General features: G+C 41.2%; 1 protein-coding gene across 3 annotated transcripts in view; it reads right to left on the bottom strand.

The window, feature by feature from the left end:
• The window catches only part of sez6b (seizure related 6 homolog b), an 830,703-nt gene that overhangs the window by 398,706 nt on the left and 408,663 nt on the right, over window positions 1–23,334 (bottom strand). The window lies entirely within an intron of this gene.

Raw genomic sequence — 23,334 nt, 5'->3', positions numbered from 1 at the left:
ATATAAAAGCACCATTGAGACTTTGTAAAGCTCTGGTTAGGCCCCATTTGGAGTACTGTGTCCAGTTTTGGTCCCCACATCTCAGAAAGGACATACTGGCACTGGAGCGTGTCCAGCAGAGATTCACACGGATGATCCCTGGAATGGTAGGTCTAACATACGAGGAATGGCTGAGGATCCTGGAATTGTATTCATTGGAGTTTAGAAGATTAAGGGGAGATCTAATAGAAACTTACAAGATAATACATGGCTTGGAAAGGGTGGACGCTAGGAAATTGTTTCCATTAGGCGAGGACACTAGGACCGTGGACACAGCCTTAGAATTAGAGGGGGTCAATTCAGAACAGAAAGGCGGAGACATTTCTTCAGCCAGAGAGTGGTGGGCCTGTGGAATTCATTGCCACAGAGTGCAGTGGAGGCCGGGACGCTAAGTGTCTTCAAGGCAGAGATTGATAAATTCTTGATGTCACAAGGAATTAAGGGCTATGGGGAGAATGCAGGTAAGTGAAATTGAAATGCCCATCAGCCATGATTGAATGGCGGAGTGGACTTGATGGGCCGAATGGCCTTACTTCCACTCCTATGTCTTATGGTCTTATGGAGAGAGAGGGAGTTAATATTTCACACTGATGGCCTTTTTATTAGAACTCCTCCCTATTAAAGACCACATCAGAAATATTAATTCAAATTTTCTCTCCATAGATACTGTACAACCTGTTATTTCCACCATTTTTCATTTTCATTTCAGATTTCCAGCCTCCACAGATTGTGTGTTTGAATTAAATTATGCCATATGTTGAAAACAAAGATCTGTTGTTTCGGCCAACAATCTCACTTTTCCTTCCATCAAAACAGAATTCTGCATGAGGAGGCTAAAAGGATCACAACTTAATTTCTCATCTGACCTTTGGCTTTTCAATAATGTAGCATTTGACCAGTAGTAAACCAAAGTGTTATCCTGTAATTGCGGTCTCAACTCCTGGGATAGGACTTCAACCCACACTCTTCTTGTCGACTCAGCATTATCAATTTGGCACACAGGTGAATTCAGCACAGACAAGGAATTAAAGTCATATGCCTCCTAATTATTGTGCTTTAGTTCATCTCTGGCCAAACTAATAAGGAAGTTTTACTTTAATTTTCAATTCTATTTATCTATTCTTACTATAAACAGACATACAAGTATAATAGAATAGTCTCTGGCCTGGATTTGTTTCATTACAAATCTAAATATTCTAATTCATCATCAAGTTAGTTGTGTCATTTAGTCAAGGTGCAACTGGTTAAAGCAGGTGAGTAGGAAGTGATTTGAGCAAGAGGTGGGAAGTAGGGAGCTTAGAAATTACCTTAGATCTTCAACTACTTTTCAATGTCATCATTATTTTCCAAACACTTTTGTTGTGCTCCAATTTCAATGGGTTCAGGATAAAAATGCCACAGAGTTTTAGTACATTCTAAATGAGATACAGCACAAATGGCAACAAGGTGGCTCAGTGGTTAGCACTGCTACCTCACAGCACCAGGGTCCCAGGTTCGATTCCAGCCTCAGGTGACTGTCTGTGTGGAGTTTGTACATTCTCCCCCGGTCTGTGTGGGTTTCCTTCAGGTGCTCCAGTTTCCTCCCACAGTCCAAAGATGTGCAGGTCAGATGAATTGGCCATGTTAAATTGCCCATAGCATGAGGTGCATTAGTCAGAGGGAAATGGGTCTGGGTGGGTTACTCTTCTGAGGGTCGGTGTGGAGTTGTCAGGCCGAAGGGCCTATTTCCACACTGTAGGGAATCTAATCTAATCATATCTTGCTCTAGAACATAAGTGCTCCCCCTTTCTTTCTCTGAGCACCGTCTTTAATGATTCGACCCCAGCCCCACACCCTCATCATTAGTATTATTACCATCAGTTCCCAGATGAATTACCAAATCCCTAAAGTGTGGAAGCAGACCATTTGGCCTATTGAGTCCATGTCAACCCTCTTATCAGCATCCCACCCAGATCCAACCTCGTCTACCCTATCCCTGTAATCCTGCATTTCCCATGGCCAATCCACCTAGCCTGCACATCCCTGGTATGATGAGCAATTTAGCTTGTCCAATCCACCCAACCTGCACAGTTTTGAACTGTGGGAGGAAAGCGGAGCACCTGGAGGATACCCATGCAGATGTGGAGAGTATGAGCAATTCCCCCAGGGTGGAATCGAACCCAGGTCCGTGGCGCCGTGAGGCAGCAGTACTAACCGCTGAGCCACTGTGCCATACTGCTTTCAGCTCTGATGAAGGATTTGAAATGATCTCTCTTTTTTTCTCCACAGGTACTGGGAGACCTGCTGGGTCTTTATCCAGCACACTACTTTTTATTTCAAATCCCCAGTTTCCTCAGTTTCTTGTAGTGAAATGTCCTTGTGTTTGATCACAGGATGGTGTAATCCACCAATTTCCAAACAAATTTGAACGGTCACTCAGCTTTTGTACTTCCTTTGAACTGAATCCAGACAGTTTAATATTAAGTGGTGATACTGTAATCTGTACTATAAACAGGTAGGAGAGAACGGATACTAGAAATCGAGGCTTGAACTACTGCTGAGACGCTATTGACAATAATCTACTTTATGACATTTGCATTTACCTGACTAAAGAAAGGTCAAATAGAAATGTTCTTCAGCAGATTGAAGCTGGAATTTTAAAAACCTTTCATTATCTGATTCACAAAATATCATTGTCACAGTTCCTTCAGTCCAGCTTTAGCAGGTGCAGATTTGGGGAATTTCAAAACAAAATGCGCAAAGCTCAGCTTTTCTTAAACATGCTGTTTTTTTTTGGATAACATTAACAACCAAATGAATCCTGTTGACTTTTGACTAGCCTTAGTTCCCCTATGGGAATGCTGTGATCCTCTATATAAGACATGACTTAAGCATTCATTACAATTATACAGTGCTGCCCTCAATCTAATATTACTTTTATGGTACAAAGGCACAAAACAAGTATTCATGATCTGAAACGTTGGCAGCAAAATTCTTCCACTTTTCATTGATTGGTAAATTCATTCAAATTTGCGGCGGCAGGAATAAAGAACATCATTTACATGTGGTCAATGAAGAGGCTTGTTGATATGAATTGTGAAATTACTAAGTGACAACTGGGGAGTGGGACATCAATTTCACAAAGTCAACAGGTAGACATGGAGGAGGAGAGTTGTTTAGTTTATCATAGCTTATTCATTCTGAAAAAAATGTGTGAATCACATTTTAGATATTTTCTGATCGACCTGTCCAGTGTTATTACACACTTCTGGAGTAGATGGGACTTGAACCCAGATCTCCCAGTAAGTGTTAGGGACCTTTGAAAGAACCCAACATTCCTCTGATCATGGCATTCAGCTGTTTGGAATGAACCTGACAAATGAATGAATAATTATTCTGAATGCAATATTCTGTACAAATATCTTTCCAAAATTTTATATATTAGGGTAGATTCCTTATTTGGATATTCCAAGCAAATTTACTTGTTTGCAGGAATACTGATTGACTCGCCGCAGATCCATAGCCCGACCATTTTAATTAAGAGATGAAAAATTAAGGGTTCTAAGTATCTAATTTCCTGACGTATTCCTCCTGGAAGTGGCCAATCAAAGATTCAGCCTTGTAACAAGGCATAGCAAACATGCTTTGCTTTCAAGTAATTTCACCAGTTTAAGCTTGCAAACAAAAATGACCGAGTTTTGCTCAAAATATCGACACGGTAATAGTTGCGTCAATATGAACATACACAATTGATGGGCATAGGACAAATATCAAGATCGAGTGAGCTTGTCCCACATTCTCAATGGGCTTAGCACCATGTCTGAACATTTCTCGCTTCCCTCTGGATGGTTGAAACAAAGAGCCTTGGATATTATCAGACTGCAACTCCTCACATAGTTAATAAAACTGAAATATGTTGGTTGAAATAAACATGCAAACAACAGACAACTGCAAGTGTATTACAAGGCACTTACACAGTTGAGGGGTTTAGAGAACATTATAAACCTTGAGGCCACAGCTCAACTGATTTATAACTCCACCTGAAGCCTGTAAATTTGTATAAACTGCCTCGGTTGTTGTTTGGCTTCATTTAAATATACAGAAAAATGCTGCTCGCTGAATCACACCCATTCTTTTAATCACTGACATGTGCAAATGGGAACTCTGCTCTCACGGACTTTGACATAAACTGATAAAAGTCATTGATCACAGAACTAATGTGTGGTACTACAAGGCTACATTTTTAGCTATTCATTGCATGGTACAAAGGCTGAGAGTTTTCTGATGTTGTTTGAAAAGTTTGGGGGCACCCCCACTGCCAAGAAAACCATACCTAGTGTGAGCCAATCGGCATTGACTCTTGATGTCGCGCAGGCCTCATCACCAACATTCGAGGTGGCTGGAAGGTGCCAGCTGAGGCCTAAGGACTACCAGTTCATGTCTACTCCCTCAGGGATCTGACTGGAAGAACCTAAGTCATTTTTATACTCTTCTCGAGGGGCTGGGGCAGATGCAGTGAGAGTGAGGCTTTCAGAACCACCCCATTGTCCCTCAACCCTGCATACGATTGACCTCATATTGGAGCAATTGGAATTGCCCACCTTCTAGCTCCCCAATCTGACAGGCACGCCGCCATCATTGCCCAGTCAGGAAACCTGGAACCTGTCAATTGGGAAGCTGGTGAATTAAGTGGCCAACAATTGACCACGAGTTGGTGGTGGGTCATGAAGATCAACCACAAATCTGGCAAGGTGGCAAGACGTGGTGAGTATCTCAGCTGGGCCAACTCATCCAATTATTTCCCCTTTTTTGCCACCTATTTCACTACTTCCAGGGATGGGAAAACCATCATTCCTAATGAAGGGCTCTGGCCTGAAACGTCGATTTTCCCACTCCTCGGATGCTGCCTGATCTGCTGTGTTTTTCCAGCAACACACTCTCAACTCTGATCTCCAGGATCTGCAGATCTCAATGTCTCCCCAATGGGAAAACCATGCCTATTGATGTACACTTTCTTGACAGACTTTTGCTTGGTTCCATTTTACTTCTATAGGTCTGTCAGGTTTTCTGTGAGCTTCTTCAGTTTACATTGCATGTCACACCACATTGACTTTAATAGGTCAGCCTGTTTAAACACACACTACCGCTGACGATCGAAGACATTGTCCTAAAGAGAGTAGAGTGTGCGATATGGACTATCCGAGAAGTAGTAGGCCATTCAGCATATCGATTCCCACTCCACCATTTAATAATCGCGGCCGATTGAACATTTCAATACCTTTGAACTGCACCATCCCGACAACCATTTGTCCAACTGCTAATCAAAGATTGATCAATGTCTATTTTAAATATATGCAAACGATTGAGCTCCTACAGCCCTGTAATCTCTTCTTTCTGTATGTTAGCCCATCATTAATCCACACTAGTGCATTACTTTCTATCCCATGTGCTTGAATTTTGCTAACCAACTTCCTGTGGGGGATCTTATCAAAAACTTTCTGAAAATCCAAAATGTAATATATCTATTAAGTCCCCTTTATCAAATTTGCTAGTAACATCCTTAAAAAACCTCCTTGTTTGTCAAACACAATTTTTCATTTGCAAACTCATGCTGACTATAACCAAACAGTTTGTTTTTATTTCAGGGTCCATTTATCCTGTACTTTAGAACAGTTGCTAACATTTTCCCTACACTGACAAAGTTGACAAGTTTGTAGTTCACTGCTTTTCCCTTGCTCCTTTATTAAATAGTTGGATGAGATTTGCAAGCTTCCAGACTTCAGGAATCAATCCAGAATCTATGGAATTTTGGAAGATAAGTATCAATGTATCAACTATCTCTGTAGAGAGCTTCTTCAACACTGTGGGATGTAGAATATGAGGTCACAGGGACTTATCATCCTTTTTCTCTTACTAATACTAATTTCCTTCTCACTGTCCCATTCTCTCATTTTTGTATCTTGCTCAGATGAAAACAGACAGTTTAGCTTTTCTGCCAATTCTCTAATCCTCATTAGAAATTCTCCTGATTTGTTTTTAATGAACTCACATTCATCAAAGCCAAACATTTCCCTTTTACTTACTTGTAGAAGCATTTACAGTCCATCTTTGGGTTTCTTTGCTAAATTTCATTCATATTATTTTCTTATTTTCCTTATCTGTTTCATGATCCTCCTTTGCTGTATTCCAAAAAATTCCCAACCCTCATGTTCATTACCATTTCTACTAACTTTTTAAACTCTTCTTTTAATTTTACCTAATCCTTAACCCTCCTTTTCATGCCACAATTGACTGATTTTTTTTTTTGTGTTTTTGCCTTTTTAAAAATTCCTTGAAGCAATGTATAATTGCTGTAAACCAAGTCCTTTAAAGGTTGCCCATTTCCTTTGTCAGGCAGGTATTTGCCCAAACAGTTCGGCCAACTGCGCTTCATATGTACATAATTGCCCTTATTCAAATTTAACACATTTGCTTTAGATTGAACTATTTCATTTTCAAACATAATGTAAAATTGTATCATATTGCAATTTCTTATCCCTAAAGTTTCTTTTACAAAGTTATTAATTAGCTCTTTGTCATTACATAGTACTAATCCAAAACAGCATGCCCTCTATTTGACTCTTTAATATACTACTCTAGAAAACCATGCTACCCAGGACTGTTATGGTTGCTCATGCTTCATGCCTTTTGATTCTCTTGTTCTTATGCTCATTGGTGCATGCTATTGGGAGTAATCCTACTATCAGGTCTTATTTTCTTAATTTACATCCTAACTTCTAAATTCTATTTTGAGAACCTCATCTCTCTTCCTACTTACATCATTGGCACCAATGTGGAAGGTAACTTCTGGCTGAACATTGTCCTGCAGACATGCCATACCATTCTTGGCCCTCACACCTGGGAGGCAATATACCATCTGGGAGTCATTTTTCACACCATGGAAATACTTGTCTGATCCCCTGACTATGGAATTCTCTATCACTGTTGTCCTTCCATTCTCTTTCTCTCCCCCTCTACAGTTGAGACACCTCTGGTGCCATGGATTTACCTTGCATAAAAGAACGGGTGAACTGAAAGGTTTTTGAAACCTTTTTGCAGAGTTTTGCAGTTATTTCAATCCTCCTTCCAAGTAATTAAAAAGCAAGTACTGTACGTCTTTCTGTTTCCCTGTGACACGTGAAATTGAATGATTATGTCACGTCTTCCACAATCATGTTCGGAGCAAGGATATTTTAAATAATGGACTCATTGGATGGGAATATTTCCGCAGGATTGATGCCTTATTGTCCTGTGGAAGGTGACAGTGAGCCATATCTTGAGCTGCTGTAGTCTGTGTGTCGGTGCTATCATCGCAAAGTCACAGGAATTTGACCCAACACTGAAGAAGCAAAGGCAGCACATTTCCATGTCAGAATTTGCTGTGACCTATCGGAGCACTGGAAGATGGTGGTACTCCCATACATCTGCCACCCCTGTCCTATGAGGAGGCAGTGGAGCTCAAAAAGCTTGGAAGCCATTTTCAAAGAAAATCCAAAATGGCAGCAGTCATGAGTATTTAGCCCCTTCAGGCTGCTCTGCTACTCAGTAAACTCATGGCTTTCATCTCCCACGACTACATTTTCATGCACTATCCACGTATGCTTGAACAACCTCAGTATCCTAAAGCTATCAATCTCTGCCTTGAAGATATTCAATGATTCAAGCATCCACCATTCCCTGGGATAAAAAATTACAAAGGTTCACAATGAATTCATTTGGAAATTTGTCTCCTGATCTCAATTCTAGATGTCTAACCCTTCTTCTGAGAGTGTGGCCCCAAGTTCTGGGCTTATCAGCATGGGAAATGTCTTCCCAGACTCTACTGTAAGAATCCCCTTCACTATTTCATATGTTTCAATGAGATTACATATTACTGTTTTATATTCTAAAGAATGTAGGTCTATTTTGCTCAATCACTCCTCAGAACAATGGTTTCAATGCAGAATGAAACACTGGCAAGTTGCTGCCATGCATTTTGTGGATGGTACAGACTGAAATTAAGGTGTACCTGCCGAGCAGGATGTAAGTATTTAAGGTATGTCGCATACAAGCATTAGAAGCAGTAAGCCACTTGACTTTCAAGACTGCTGCAGCATTTGATAAGACTGTGGCTGAACTGATTGTCGTCTCTATTTTCTTGTCAAGGATAGAGAGAATGGGTGTTACCAAACTTAATTTTACCCTGACCAAAATGGATCTAACTATAAAAAATGTTGTACCAGAATCTGAAGCCATTTTATACAGTACTTGCACTGCTGTCTTGTGTTTTCAGTCAGACTAGCTAACCTTTTGGGATCACATGGGGTACTCCCTTAGGGGAAGTGATTGCCTTGTATTTGAATAAAGTATCTTTGAACCTTATTTTAACTAAAGCATGAATGCATCAATATTAATGCCATGTGATTATATCATCATGTTTATTCCTTATATAGCACAATGTGATTGTAACCCAAAATTATGCTAACCATAGTGCCAGAACAATGATGTCCATTGAGCAAATAAAGGCATTGAGTTTTGCTGTATGTCTGTGTGAATGAGTACTCATGTCATACTAAATGCTACAAAGTACGTGATGGAATGACTTCAATACAAGGCAGATAATGCTGTTTGTTCGTATTTCCAGGATGTAAATTGCCTCCTTCATTATTATTGATTCTGTCAATTCAACCTCCCTCCTCAATGATGGTATCAGCAGTGCCTTCCCCCAAGGTGCCTCCCAACATCTATCCTCAGGCTTCAAGCTTCCTTGTGTAGTGTGATGAGGACAACTGACTGCATCAACGGGATTTGCTTTCACAATTGATAGTAGCTCTCTCAACACTGATCATTGATAACTTACAGACCTGTCTCTTCTAAAAGCACAACACTATGCTGCAGGTCTGAAATAAAAGCAGAAAATGCTGCAAAACGTCAACAGGTCTGTTAGAAATCTGTGGAGAGAAGAACAGAGTTAATGCTTTGAGACTAATATGAATCCTCTTCAGAACAAGGATTATCTGAAGAAAAGGAGAAGAGTAATATTTGACACAACTTTCTCTTTCCAGGTTCTGCCAGACTTGCTGAGACTTCTCTTTATTTTAGCCTGGATCCGTAGCAGCAGTCTTATCTTGGAATCAAAAGGTTGTTGGCTCAGAATCAACTCTGGACACTTGAGCACAAATATTAAGCAATCATTGCCGTGCACTACAGAGGGAGTGCTACAAGGTCTTTTGCACAAAACATGAAACCAATGTCTCATCTGACCAGGCTTCTGGCAAACAATCAATCACACTATTAGGTTGGCAGCACATTTAAAGCTATCCTTCTGGCTTTCTCTATAGCAACATGTCATGACATAATGGAATTGAGAATGTTTTCAAATTCAAAGCAAACTGAAATCAAAGTGGCATTGTATATAGACAACAGCTCCCCACTGCTACAGGGTGGCTCAAAGAGTGCTTTGTTTGATAGCTCTGCCTACGCATTTAAGTCCCTTTGTGGCTGATCTCAACCTTTGTGATTTGGCACCTCTCACAAAGGGACTGCGTGACTGTGTGGTCCAGGGCAGCTAAATGGAGCACTGAAAAAGCTGCATTGCAGGCACAGCAGAACCACGTGCAGCTTGCAAAGTGCCAGATGGCTGCCCCAGCTATAAGCTAGGAATGGAGAGTGAAAAAGAAACATGTCAATGTTGAAATGCAGAAACAACAATAGAAAATGCTGGATGAACAAAGCAAGTCTGCCAGCATCTGGAAAGGGAAATGTCATGTTGATATTTTGGGTGCCTCGTCCGAATTTATAGCTTAGCTCACTTATTGTTAATAGGATGTAAAATGATAAGTCAAGAAGCCCAAATACAGACTCATAGGCACAGCAATTATAGGATTAATATACCTTTAAAAATGTTGGAATGAGATTAAATATGCTGGAAGATAAAAACAAATAAAATTGAAGTGAGGTAATGTCTGAGAAGAATGAAGGAACTGATAAGGTAGTGAAAGGAGCATTCTCCCTGTGTCTGCATGGGTTTCCTTTGGATCTCTGGTTTCCTCCCACAGTCCAAAGGTGTGCAGGTCAGGTGAATTGGCTATGCTAAACAGCCCATAGTGTTAGGTACATTACTCAGAGGGAAATGGATCTGGGTGGGTTACTCTTTGAAGGGTCGGTGTGGACTAGTTGGGCTGAAGGGTCTGTTTCCACATTGTAGGGAATCTAATCTAATCAAAGCTACAGTCTAAATCAAGATTGTTTAAGTTAAAACTATTTGAAACTAAGTTTTTTTAGCACTAGATTCCCATGTTGTGTTATTAAAGTTGCTTAATTCGATTTTTTGCACAGTTCACCTTTTCGAAGGTAGGAAATAACTTCAAAATTATCGGAAGTAAGCAGGACATAAAATGCAAAAACAAATAATGGACAAACACGAAGGAGAAGTGAGAAGTAGATGGGAGAGTGGGAGAGATCATTACAATCAGCATCGTTCACATTCGTGTTCCAACCATAGAGTGGTAAAGACAATGAGAACTTGCGGTTTCTGAAGTAAACACCGAGTTCGCAGTGAATACTAGTAGTGAGGGCGGCACGGTGGCTCAGTGGTTAGCACTGCTGCTTCTCAGCACCAGGGACCCAGGTTCGATTCCTGCCTTGGGTGACTGTCTGTGTGGAGTTTGCACGTTCTCCCTGTGTCTGCGTGGGTTTCCTCTGGGTGCTCCGGTTTCCTCCCAAAATCCAAAGATGTGCAGCTCAGGTGAATTGGCCATGCTAAATTGCCCATAGTGTTAAGTGCATTAGTTAAGGGTAAATATAGTGTTGGGGAATGGGTCTAGGTGGGTTACTCTTCGGAGGGTCGGTGTGCACTTGTTGGCCCGAAGGGCCTGATTCCATACTGTAGGAAAAAAGCCAAAAATTAAATAGTGACTGGGAGCAAGAAGGGGTAGGGATGGGGGGTAAGGTTCATAGCCATAACACAGCAGCAGCACTCGATATCAGAAGGCTGTCGACAACCAATGTAACACGAGAAACAGCAGCACAAAATCGTAGTAATGCATTTTGGGAATTATCTTTCACAGGAGAGAGGAAACCCAGTCCACCCTCTCAATTAGATGCAACTGATCCTTGACACTAGTTCCTGATGAACGGGAGAGCAACCTGCTCCTAATCAATACTTGTTCCTTAACCATAAAATCAGACCATTCTGCCATCACCGCATGACTGCGGGATCTTGGCATGTACAAAGCAGGCATTGGGTTTCCTGCATTAGGACACTTCAGAAAGAAATCATTGGCTGGAAGGGTCTGGAGGGTTGGCGATTTCATTCTAGTGATTTCATGAAAGGATGCGGGCGAAAACAAGTCTTTCTTTTCGAATTGAGGTGCAGTGTAGGTGACTGTAAGAATCGCCCTTGGAGATATGCTGAAGGATATTGACAAAGCCGTCACCCAGCCTGCATCTCACCTTGTCAGATGAGAAAACCTTAAGTTCTGTTGAAAGGAGTGCACGGATGTCCATGTTTCACATGAGCGGACTGCCGCAGGTCACGGACCGTTGTTGTGCCTTTGATACAGTGACCAGAAGGACAGCCCAAAACTAGGGAGACGCAAGACAACAGGAAGATATAGTGGAAATTCTGTGTGCGAGTCTTTCTTCAACCCAATGATCAATTATTGTGACCTACTCATGTTACTTCACACAAGCAGAGCTTATTCCATGTCTGTGAGATGACAACTCAACTGGAACCATCTTGCCCTAAGCCACCAGCGGTTGAAAAAGGGAAAAGAAAATCAAGCAGCTATGCATCTCTTCTCAGCACCAGCAAGCACAGGCTGTAACCATAGCAACTCTCGCCTATTAAGTGCCGTGGAGATTCCTATGGCATCAGGACCACGAGCAAGATAAAACATGTTGGCTCTGCACAGCTGACACAAAATAATTTGAGACAAGCCTCCAGGGGAAGGCTCACAGCGATGCTTTTTGTGTGCGAGAGCTGTACCCTGCTTTCTGGCAGCCTTTAAGGTCAAATGTGAAAGCTTAAATTTGCACGTCACTCCATGTAGTCCTGCGCTGCTGGAAGATGGGAGCAGTGTACTAGCTGTAATCATCTTCCTGACAGCAGGTTTAAAAAATATAAGTTAGAAATACGGGTATGTTACACCTTAGGAAATGACAGAAACCAGGCAAGACTCAGAAATTAGATTTTCTTTTAACCTTTCACAGAAATTACCATTATTTACCAAACTATAGCCAACATTCAAAGCTACCATTTAAGAAAATAACCATTGCTTTCCTTGATCTATATTAATGGGTATTCAGGGTGCCATCTCCTGATGCAGGCCAAGCTAAATGTAACTCCAGACACAGCGCACTTTTAACTGCTTTGACTCTGAAGTAGAAAGCTGTTCTGTTGTAGTGAATGCTACTGAAATGTTAAAATACCACAAAACCTGAAAGTATTGTGAATTGCAAAGTGATTAGAAGGAGACAACAGTGTTTTGGAAATGTCACTGGACTAGTAATTCAGAGGTCTCAACTAACGTTCAGTAGATGTGAGTTCAAAATGTTAGCCTCGGTAAAGGAGCCCATGTTATCTCTGGACTGTTGTAAAACTGTCTTGCAGGGAAGAAAATCTGCTGTCCTGATGCAGTCTAGACTACATTTGACTCCAGACACAGTGCGCTCAATTTTTAAGTGCTTTAACTCTTAACTATCAAGTGGCTCAGTTGTAGCAAGTGGTACTGAAATGTCAAATCAGAATAAATCTGGGGGTGGAATTCATCAACCATTGAGCTAGGCAATGGAAAGTACCCAGCCTGGATGGCCACACACTGACCTCCTTACTAACATCAGAGCATGGTGAAAGCTGTCTGTTTAACTACTCAAGGAAGAGACTGACAACCATTCTCTGAATGACACCATGAAGTCACGTCCGAGATCCTGTCATCACCATCCCTAGGACTCATCGCCTTGTCCTGTCTTACCAGCAGGAAACTTGTCAAAGGTTGTGATACGATGGCATTCTTAGTGAGAGAGTAGCACTGGGAGTCTTCAATATTGACTCTGGACCCTGTAAGGCTTTATGGCAAAATATTAGATGTAGGCAAGGAAACCTCCTGTTGACGAATCAATGAGGACCACAGGCAGCACGTACATGAGAACATCACCACTTGCAAGTTCTTCTCTAAGACATACAAACACTCTGACTTTGAATAACATCAGCATTGGTTCACTGTTGCTGGGTTAAAATCCTGAAACTCTCTTTCCAAAGGTTTTTTAAAAATCTATTCATTAGTGGGATGTGGGAATCACTGGCTCGGCCAGCATTTACTGCCTGTCCCTAGTTGCCCTTGAGAAGGTGGTGGTGAGCTGCCTTCCTGAACTGCTGCAGTCCACCTGCTGTGGGTTGACCCACAATGCCATTAGGGAAGGAATTCCAGGATTTTGACCAGCATCAGCGAAGGAACGATGATATATTTCCAAGTCAGGATGGTGAGTGGTTTGGAGGGGAAATTGAAGGTGGTGGTGTTCCCATGTTTCTGCTGCATTTGTCCTTCTAGATGGAAGTAATCGTGGGTTTGGAAGGTGCTGTCTGAGGATCTTTGGTGAATTTATGCAGCGCAAGTTATGGATAGTACACACTGCTACTACTGAACCTCCGTGGTGGAGGGAGTGGATGCTTGTGGATTTATTGCCAATCAAATGGGCTGCTTTGTCCTGGATGGTGTCAAGCTTCTTGAGTGTTGTTGGGCCTGCATTCACCCAGGCAAGTGGGGAATATTCCATCACACTCCTGACTTGTGCTTTGCACATGATGTGCAGGCTTTGTGGAGTCAGGAGGTGAAATACTCGCCACAGGATTCCTAGCTTCTGACCTGCTCTTGTAGCCACTGTGTTTATGTGGTGAGTCTAGTTGAGTTTCTGGTCAATGATAACTCCCAGGATGTTGACAGTGGGGGATTCAGTGACGGCAACACCACTCAATATCAAGGGGTAGTGGTTAGATTTACTCTTTTTCATGATGGTTATAGCCTGGCATTTGTGTGGCATGAACGTGACTTGCCACTTGTCAGCCCAAGCCTGGATATTGTCCAGATCTTGCTGCATTTGAACATGGACTGCTTCACTATCTGATGAGTCGTGAATGGTGCTAAACATAGTGCAATCATTGGTGAACATCCCCACTTCTGACCTTACGATTGAGGAAAGGTCATTGATGAAGCAGCTGAAGATGGTTGGGCCTAGGACACTACCCTGAGAAATTCCTGCAGAGATGTCCTGGAACTAAAATTACTGACCTCCAACAATCACATCCATTTTCTTATGTATCAGGTATGACTCTAGTCACCAGAGAGTTTGACCCCAGATTCCCGCTGATTCCAGTTTGTTAGGGGTTCCTTGATGCGACACTTGGTCGACTGCAGCCTTGATGTCTCGTGCAGGCATTCTCATCTCATCTCTGGAATTCAGCTTTTTTGTCCATGTTTGAACCAAGGCTGTAATGAGGTCTGGAGTTGGCTGGTGCTGGTGGAACCTAAACTGAGCTTCACTGAGCAGGTTATTGCTAAGCAGGTGCTGCTTGATAGCACTATTGATGACACCTTCCATCACTTTTCTGATGCTCGCGAGTAGACTGATGGGGCGGTAATTGGCCAGGTTGGACTTGCTTTTTGTGTACAAGACATACTTGGGCAAATTTCCACACTGTCAGGTAGATATTAGTGTTCTAACTGTACTTGGCTAAAGGGACGGTAAGTTCTGGAGCACAATTGCCAGAATGTTGTCAGGGTCCATAGCCTTTACTGTATCCAGTGTCTCCAACCATTTCTTGATTTCACATGGCATGACTCAAATTGAGACTGGTATCTGTGATGCTGGGGACCACTGGAGGAGGCCAAGATGCATCACCCACTCAGCACTTCTGGCTGAAGATTGCTGCAAAAGCTTCAGCCTTATCTTTCACATTGATGTGCTGGGCTCTTCCATCATTGAGCATGGGGATATTTGTAGAGCCACCTCACGCAGTGAGTTGTTTCATTGTTACTACCATTCATAACTGGATGCTGGCAGGACTGCAGGGCTTACATCTGATCCTTTAGATTGCTCGGATCAATTGTTGCTTTTGCCATTGGTATGCAAGTAGTCCTGTTTGGTAGCTTCACCAGGTTGACACCTCATCTTCAGCTACACCTGGTGCTGCTTCTGGCACGCCTTCCTGTACTCTCCATTAAAGCAGGGTTGAAAAGTGTGGTGCTGGAAAAGCTGGAATGCCTGAAATGCCGACTTTCCTGCTCCTCGGATGCTGGCTGACCTGCAATGCTTTTCCAGCGTCACGCTTTTTAAATCTCCAGCATCTACAGTTCTCACTTTCTCCAAGTGGCTACAAGTTCAGAACAATGCTTGTTATGCCTTTCTTACTGCCCTTTTTGGAAGCTTTCTTGTCAGCAAAGCCATATTGAACAATGCAACTCGGTTAGTTGGGTACAAGGCTAATTGTTTGTTGACTAGCATTTCCTAAGTTAATTTCCACTGGTTTGCACACCAGTGCAATACTTGTTGAATTGATACTGCTGAATCAAATAGGACAATGTATATTGAAATAGAACAGTTAAACGCAGCAAATTGATCAAAGTCAGAAAGGTAACAACAGCAGGACAAGAATATATCTTTATGTGTGCAAACCAGTGGAAATGGCTTTGCTGACAAGAAAGCTTCCAAAAAGGGCAGTAAGAAAGGCAATAGCAAAGGGCAGCAGGAAAGGAGAAGATCTAGGAAAGTAAGTTACTCCATCTACATCTACAAAATGATGAAGAATCGCCCTGTCACTGGTATCTCCTCCAAGGTGCTGAGCATCAATCTAATGATCCCCATGACCTTGGAGGAGGGAGGGGGGTAGGCAAGTTGGGGAGGGGTGGGGTTTGGTTGAACTCACCCAAAAACATAACAAGTGGAAAGGATCACAGAATTTTAAACACAAATGGCATTTAGCACAGCTCCTGCTACTGAAATATTTTGCAAGCTTTAAAATGTCACACTGTTAACCGGTTCCCCATGAAATGAGCCACATCCCAGGATAGTCATCAATGTATCCCCCAGTTAACAGCACTCATTTTGCAAGCTTTAAAAAGACCGTAGACATCAACTTGGGACTTATGAGCACAAGGACAATAATGAATATATATATCAAAAATAGTTGAATATAATTACTCAAATTTACTATTCCCAAATATAACCAGAAAATAATTTTTTAAAAAGTCATTTTTCAAGAGTTTAAAATCAGGTTTCCTTTGATGGTGGACTGACCTAGTATTAATCCAACTGGGCCAGCTTGCCATTCTTAAATGCACAAAGGTGCTTTTTTTAAAGTCTTCTTATTTCAAAAATGTTTTAAACACTGCCTGATTGCTTAATTTGCGGCAAATTTTATGTCCTGGTATACAATCTGGGGGGAGTGGGGGTTGGAGGAGGGATGATTCCTCTTGTAGCTAGGACTAAAGACGGAAAGTGCTGGAGACATTCAGCAGGTCTGTGGAGAGAGAAACAAGAGTTAACATTCTGTGTCCAATGAACTCATAAAACTGGCAGTCAGTCCTTAAAAGTCAGGGATCACCCATTAAGACAGAGGTAAGTTGAGACTGTTTCTCTCAGAGGGTCATAAATCTTTGAAACACTCTTCTTTAAAAGACAGTGGAAGTAGAGTCTTGGAATATTAAAAAGCAGATTACTGGGGTCAGGCAGGAATATGGAACTGAGGTTACAATCATATTTACCATGATCTTAGTGAATACAGGAGCAGGTTTCAGGGACCCAGCTGCTGTCTTAATCCTAATTTGTATCTTCATACAACACAGCATCAAAGTGAAAAATGATGCACATCACCACTTTGTTCATCTGGAAAACCATGCGTCATTTTATTTGCATTGAGAACTATATTTAGCAAAAATATGAATATGGTGGGTCCTTGTCATCAGATTGCAATAAAAACAAATATCATTTGCTAGGGGATTAAAACATTAGCTTCTCCCGATTTTTCCTCACATTATGTTCTTCTATAGGTTTTCATGTTGAAACAACAATTTGAATTTTTTCCAATTTAGAATTATGGGGTCAACTTAACTTTGCCTGTTTATATCATACTTTATTTGAAAGGCACCAACAGGAAAAGAAAATTCCTCAGACTTTTGCCCAAGTGACTTCCTTGCCATTCGATATTTGGAGTATAAATTTGCAAACAACCAAATTTTGAATAGGTAACTGAGATGTCATACACGTAAATTAAGATCCATCACTCACTATTATCAGACATTGCATTTTATTCTCCCAACTGAATAGTGTATGTACAAGTTAATTTACATTTCTTCACAAAGAGAATCCCAGTCTGCAGGACTTGGCCTGTTTCCCACACAAACTGATACAGTCATACGGTGTGCTCACTCTTGAAATTATACTTATGTATCAGATTTTTTTTTAACAGACAGGATTTCTGGAATGCATCTTTAGACATTCCAAATGCTGGATTAAAGTCCTACACATCCACAGAAGGGAACTGCCCTTTGCCTTTTTATTTAGCTGCTTTGTGTCATCCCTGTTTCGTCCTGGAGAATGAATTATTCTTAACATCACTTGAAAAGATCAGTAGATACACTCGGTCTCTGTGTTTTTCATTTTATTCGGTGCTGATTTCACATGGGTGCATTCATAGATTCAGGAATCCAATTTGCTGATCAACATATAATCGCAGCTCTAATCACAGCTAGTCAAAAGAAAAAGTTAAAAATCACACAACACCAGGTTATAGTCCAACAGGTTTAATTGGAAGCACACTAGCTTTCGGAGCGACGCTCCTTCATCAGGTGATTGTGGAGGGCTCGATCGTAACACAGAATTTATAGCAAAAAATTTGCAGTGTGATATAACTGATATTATACATTTCAGTTACATCACACTGCAAATTTTTGCTATAAATTCTGTGTTACGATCGAGCCCTCCACAATCACCTGATGAAGGAGCGTCGCTCCGAAAGCTAGTGTGCTTCCAATTAAACCTGTTGGACTATAACCTGGTGTTGTGTGATTTTTAACTTTGTACACCCCAGTCCAACACCGGCATCTCCGAATCTAGTCAAAAGAAAGTTACTCTGGTGAAATGTTGCTTCTGCTCTGTTTTGCACCAAACTATCGTATCACTGGGCCAAACGTCTTCCATTTTAATTATTTTGCTGGGATCCCAGCATTTCCTCAGATCCAATGCTGCAGGATGGACTTAGGAAGATACAGAAAAATTACACACAAAAGTGAAGGCAAATTTATCCAAAATCTACATGACAATATACTTTCAGTCATCGCCATCTGTAACCTGGGAAAGTTGTGAAAGTGGACATGCAGGTAGGGAAGCTGAAGATTTGCAGATTTCAATTGAGAGCCAAGATTCCCTCTTGCTATTTCCATCTGGATTAGCTCTCCCAGCATTCCCGATCTGGCCAGCAACATTGCAGTGTTAGATATGCACTACTCCACTGCAAGTTTTATGGAATTGGGCTAACTTTTTCAAAACACGTGATTCATTGTACTTCAGAGGTTCATAAATCATAGTCTGAATGAGCAAATCTCTTGAGAGGTGAATTGTAAAGGTCCTCTTTATATCCCCAGTGCTTGTCTATGTACACATACCCACCCAATGACCCTTCACGTCCCCAGCAATGCCTGCCTTGAGAACTCAGACAACCACTACTCTGTGGAAACACCAGAGCCATGGGAGAAATGTTCCTTGATTGGCAGCTCTGGCTGTCTGGTCTCTGCTATCACAGGCAAACTATTCATTTAGAGATACAGCACTTTTTTCTCTAAAACAACTGTTGGAATAGGAATCCCTGTTGCAGCCCATAGCAAGGTCTTGACCAGAGTTGACTTGTCAGGTTTGAATTTAATCAATTAACTGAGATAATTCATACATCCTGCTGCATTTCCATGACTGATGTGAAGTGCTTCAAGTGAAGCGGGTGGCATAGTGTGATATCACCAGACAAGTAATCTGGAACCCCAGGTAATATCGTAAAGTTGTAGATTCGAATTGCATACCAGCATATGGTGAAACTAGAATCAAATAAAAATCTAGAACAAAAAGCTACTCAAATGTGGACCGTACAACCAATGTTGACTTTGTAAAAGTCCATCTAATTTACTGATGCCCTCTAGGGAAGTAATCATAGCTTTCCTTACCTGGTTTGACTCCAGCCCCACACCGATGTGGTTACACTTAACTACGCTCAAGGCAATTAAGGATGGGCAATAATTGTTGGCATAGCCAACAATACCCACTTTATCAATAGTAAAAATAATTACATTTATTAATCATTAAGGTGGAAGGCAGAGGGCGATGGTGGAGGGTTGCTTTTCAGACTGGAGGCCTGTGACCAGTGATGTGCCACAAGGACCGGTGCTGGGTCCACAGCTTTTTGTCATTTGTATAGGAGGTCTAGTTAGTAAGTTTGTAGATGATATTGAAATTGGAGATGTAGTGGATAGCGAAGAAGGTTACCTCAGTTAACAATGGGATCTTGATCAGATGGGCTAATGGGTGAAGAGTGCAGATGGAGTTTAATTTAGATAAATGAGAGGTGCTGCATTTTGGAAAAGCAAATCTTAGCAGGACTTGAACACTTAATGGTAAAGTCCTAGGGAGTGTTGCTGAACAAAGAAACCTTGGAGTGCAGGTTCATAGCCCCTTGAAACATGAGTCACAGGTAGACAGGATAGTGAAGTTGGCATTTGGGTATGCTTTCATTTACTGGACAGAGCATGCATATAGGAGTTGGAAGGTCATGTTGCGGCTGTACAGGACATTGGTTAGGCCACGTTTGGAACAATTTGTGCAATTCTTGTCTCCCTCCTATTGGAAGGATGTTGTGAAACTTGAAAGGGTTCAGAAAAGATTTACAAGGATGTTGCCAGGATTGGAGGATTTGAGCTATGGGGAGAGGCTGAATAGGCTGGGGCTGTTTTCCCCGGAGTGTGAGAGACTGAGGTGTGATCTTATAGAGGTCTATAAAATCATGAGGGGCATGGATAGGGTAAGTAGACAAGGTCTTTTCCCTGGGGTGGGGGAGTCCAGAACTAGAGCACATAAGTTTAGGGTGAGAAGGAAAAGATATAAAAGGAACTGAAGAGGTAGCATTTTCACACAGAGGGTGGTGCATGTATGGAATGAGCTGCGAGAGGAAGTGCTGGAGGCTGGTACAATTACAATATTTGTTGTGGACTAAGGCAGATCACTCAAAACATTCTTAAGTAGGCAGCCCAGACCGTAACATTGCAATTTGTTTCAGTAAGTGTACAGTGAAAATTACCTAGAGTAAGTTAGCTAGGTTGACTGCAGACAAAGATTTATTCACATAATTGCAGAATGAAACACAAAGAACAGAATATAGAATACCCACAGAACATGATTATGCTGTTCTGAAAATTATGTGCAACAGTCCCAATAAACAAACCCCGTAAACACAGTAAAAATGAAAGAGAGGGTTACAGGTCAAAGTTAGAAGAGCAGAAGGAGAGAGAGTCGAGCAACCTGTTTCCACACAACTCCACAGTTGAACTGACTAACAACGAGAATTCAGCTTCCAGGACTGACCACTCCCCTTTCATTATACAGATTACTTCTAAAACATAAAAGCTTTGACCTAAAGTCTCATTTGTTTACATATAAACAAAACTGCCTCCCAATATCCTTTTCATCTCTGTACAAAATCAGTCATTTTGAAGCCCGGACTGTTTCATGAGCTCTCTGAAAAAAACCAAGGACACAGTATCCTTGAGAAAAGGAACAGCTTTTAGAAAGAAGGACCAGCTTTGTGACACATTTAAAAGGCATCTGGATGGGTATGCGAATAGGAAGGGTTTGGAGGGATATGGGCCAAATGCTGGTAAATGGGACTAGATTAATCTAGAATATCTGGTCGACTTGGTCTGAATGATCTTTTTCCATGCTGTACATCTCTATGATTCTGTCGAAATGAGAAGCTATTATACAAGGGAGGAGGATTTAAAAATTTGAAACAAACATTCAGGTCTGTAGCAAATATTGGTTACCATCACACAACAGATTAAATAATTGATTGCAAAGTAATTTCTAAATAGTTTTCTCCAAGAGTGCCAACCCACCTGACAACTTTGGACTTGATAAATCACAGTTACCTGAATGTACAAATTTTTAGGTAGGAATAAAAGTTGGGACAATGATTTGTTATTCACGTGCACAAGGAAAACAACAGGAAGTTGAAAATAGGTGACACAAAAATCGAAAAGGAAAACTAGCTGCTCGGATTTAAGATTGAAGGAGAAAAGGCCAATGGGAACCTAGGTGAAAAATGTCTCTAAACGTCTGCCTTGTTCTTTCTATCAAAATTAGAAACATAGATCTACAGTACAGACAAAGGCACTCTGACAAATCAAGTCTGCAACAGACAAAAAACAAGCACCTAACTATTGTAATATTCTAAAATTGTTCTTTAAACAATTAAATGAAAAGTACATTATTCCATTTGACACCAGCAACAAACTAAAAAGGAAGATGATTAAGCAAGGTTGGCCCGAATGAAATTATTTCAAAAAGTTGCCAACAATTTCCAAGTACACTCTGACAATGGAGAAAGTTCTTTGTCGCTGACACAAACAGAAAATTACCCCCAGGTTCTTCTTGAAGGATAAAGGCACATTGAATTGAAAAACATTTTATTTAATAAATATGAAGCACACTGTTCTTTCTGAATTTCATGTTCAATCCACAGTGCTTTCAATAAGTTGATAATGCGCTTTATCTGTGACAAACATTCATTGTAATTTGTCTCAATTGCTTACTATATTTTTTCTTTACTGTGACACTCTCCAATTACACAGTTTGAAATAGCAGCTTAGTTGTTGAACAATTTGCCTGCAAATATGATCTCTACTCCAAACCCTTCAGGCTCTGTTTTACAACACTGATTCCCACACCAAGAACATTCCAAACTCCTGTATTCCTTATTCAAATTGGTTAATAGGAAAACTATTTGTTGAATTCAAACTGTACGATCTCAGCAAAGTCCTATCATTACCTCACTCAAGTGCATCTGCATCATGCTTTACACTTTCATCTGTTGTTTCATCAAAATGCGCTTTTGGAAATTACGATACAAATTGTGGGAATGATTAGTTGGTAGCAGTCAAGAACTAGGAGTAATCCTGTAAATCTCTTGTGATTTTGCTCACATCGTTCCATCACCACTCCAAACATCTCGTCAATCTGATTTTTATCAATCATTCATGAGATGTGGGCATTTCTGGCTAAGCCAGCATTTATTGTTCATTACTAGTTGTCTTTGAGAAGATGGTGGTGAGCTGTCTACTTGAACTGCAGCAATCCACTTAGTGGATCCACAATGCTGGTGGGCAGAGGGAGGGGGTGAATTTTCAGGATTTTGACCCTGCGATAATGAAAGAACATCAATAAACAGTAGCTTTGTCCTGGATGATACCAAATGTCTTGAATATTGCTGGAGCTTCATTCATCGAGGCAAGTGAGGAGTGTTCCATCACAATCCTGATTTGTGCCTGGTGGACTGGCTTTTGTGAGTTAGGAGATGAATTATTTTCAGTGGATTCCAAGCTTCGGACCTGATCTTATAGAGAGTCCAGTTCAGCATCTGGTCAATACTAACCGACAGAATGTTGATCATGGGGGAATTCAGTGATGGTAATGCCACCGAATGCCAAAGGCGATGGTTAAGTTGAAGTTGGTGATGGTTGACACTTGCATGGTACTAATGTTACCTGTCAGCCCAAGTCTGGATATTGCCTAGGTCTTGCTGCACTTGGTCATGAATTGCTTCAGCATGTGATGCGCTGAAGATTGTGTAATTATCAGCAAACATCCCCACTTCTCCCCTTGCGACAAAGGGAAGAAATGAAAATCTCAAGACCCGTCCATTAATGCCGCTTTCCAATGAGGAAGCAGGCTTGAGTTGAGCAGAAAGGGAGTGATCTTCATTGTTTCCACTGGCTCTTCTTTCCTGCAGTGCAACCCAACCAAAATCAAGCAAACTTATTCTATTGAGAAAACCAAAGGTGAATGTCAGGCGAAACTGGGATTTAAACTTCAGTCTCCCAGTTGGCAGCAACACAGTGAGTGAGCTGCTTGAAAGGGCCTTTTACAGTCAATGGTTTGGATTGGGATTGCTTACTCTGTACTAACAGGTCATTTACAGAAGCTGAAAGATTCTCATCTTATGACGGTTTCAGGGCCCCATGACATTTGTGAAAAGGTGCCTTTTTT

The sequence above is a fragment of the Chiloscyllium plagiosum genome, chromosome 28 (genome assembly GCF_004010195.1).
Source record: "Chiloscyllium plagiosum isolate BGI_BamShark_2017 chromosome 28, ASM401019v2, whole genome shotgun sequence".
Classification (NCBI taxonomy): Eukaryota; Metazoa; Chordata; class Chondrichthyes; order Orectolobiformes; family Hemiscylliidae; genus Chiloscyllium; species Chiloscyllium plagiosum.
This window is presented reverse-complemented; position numbering and strand designations above follow the sequence as displayed.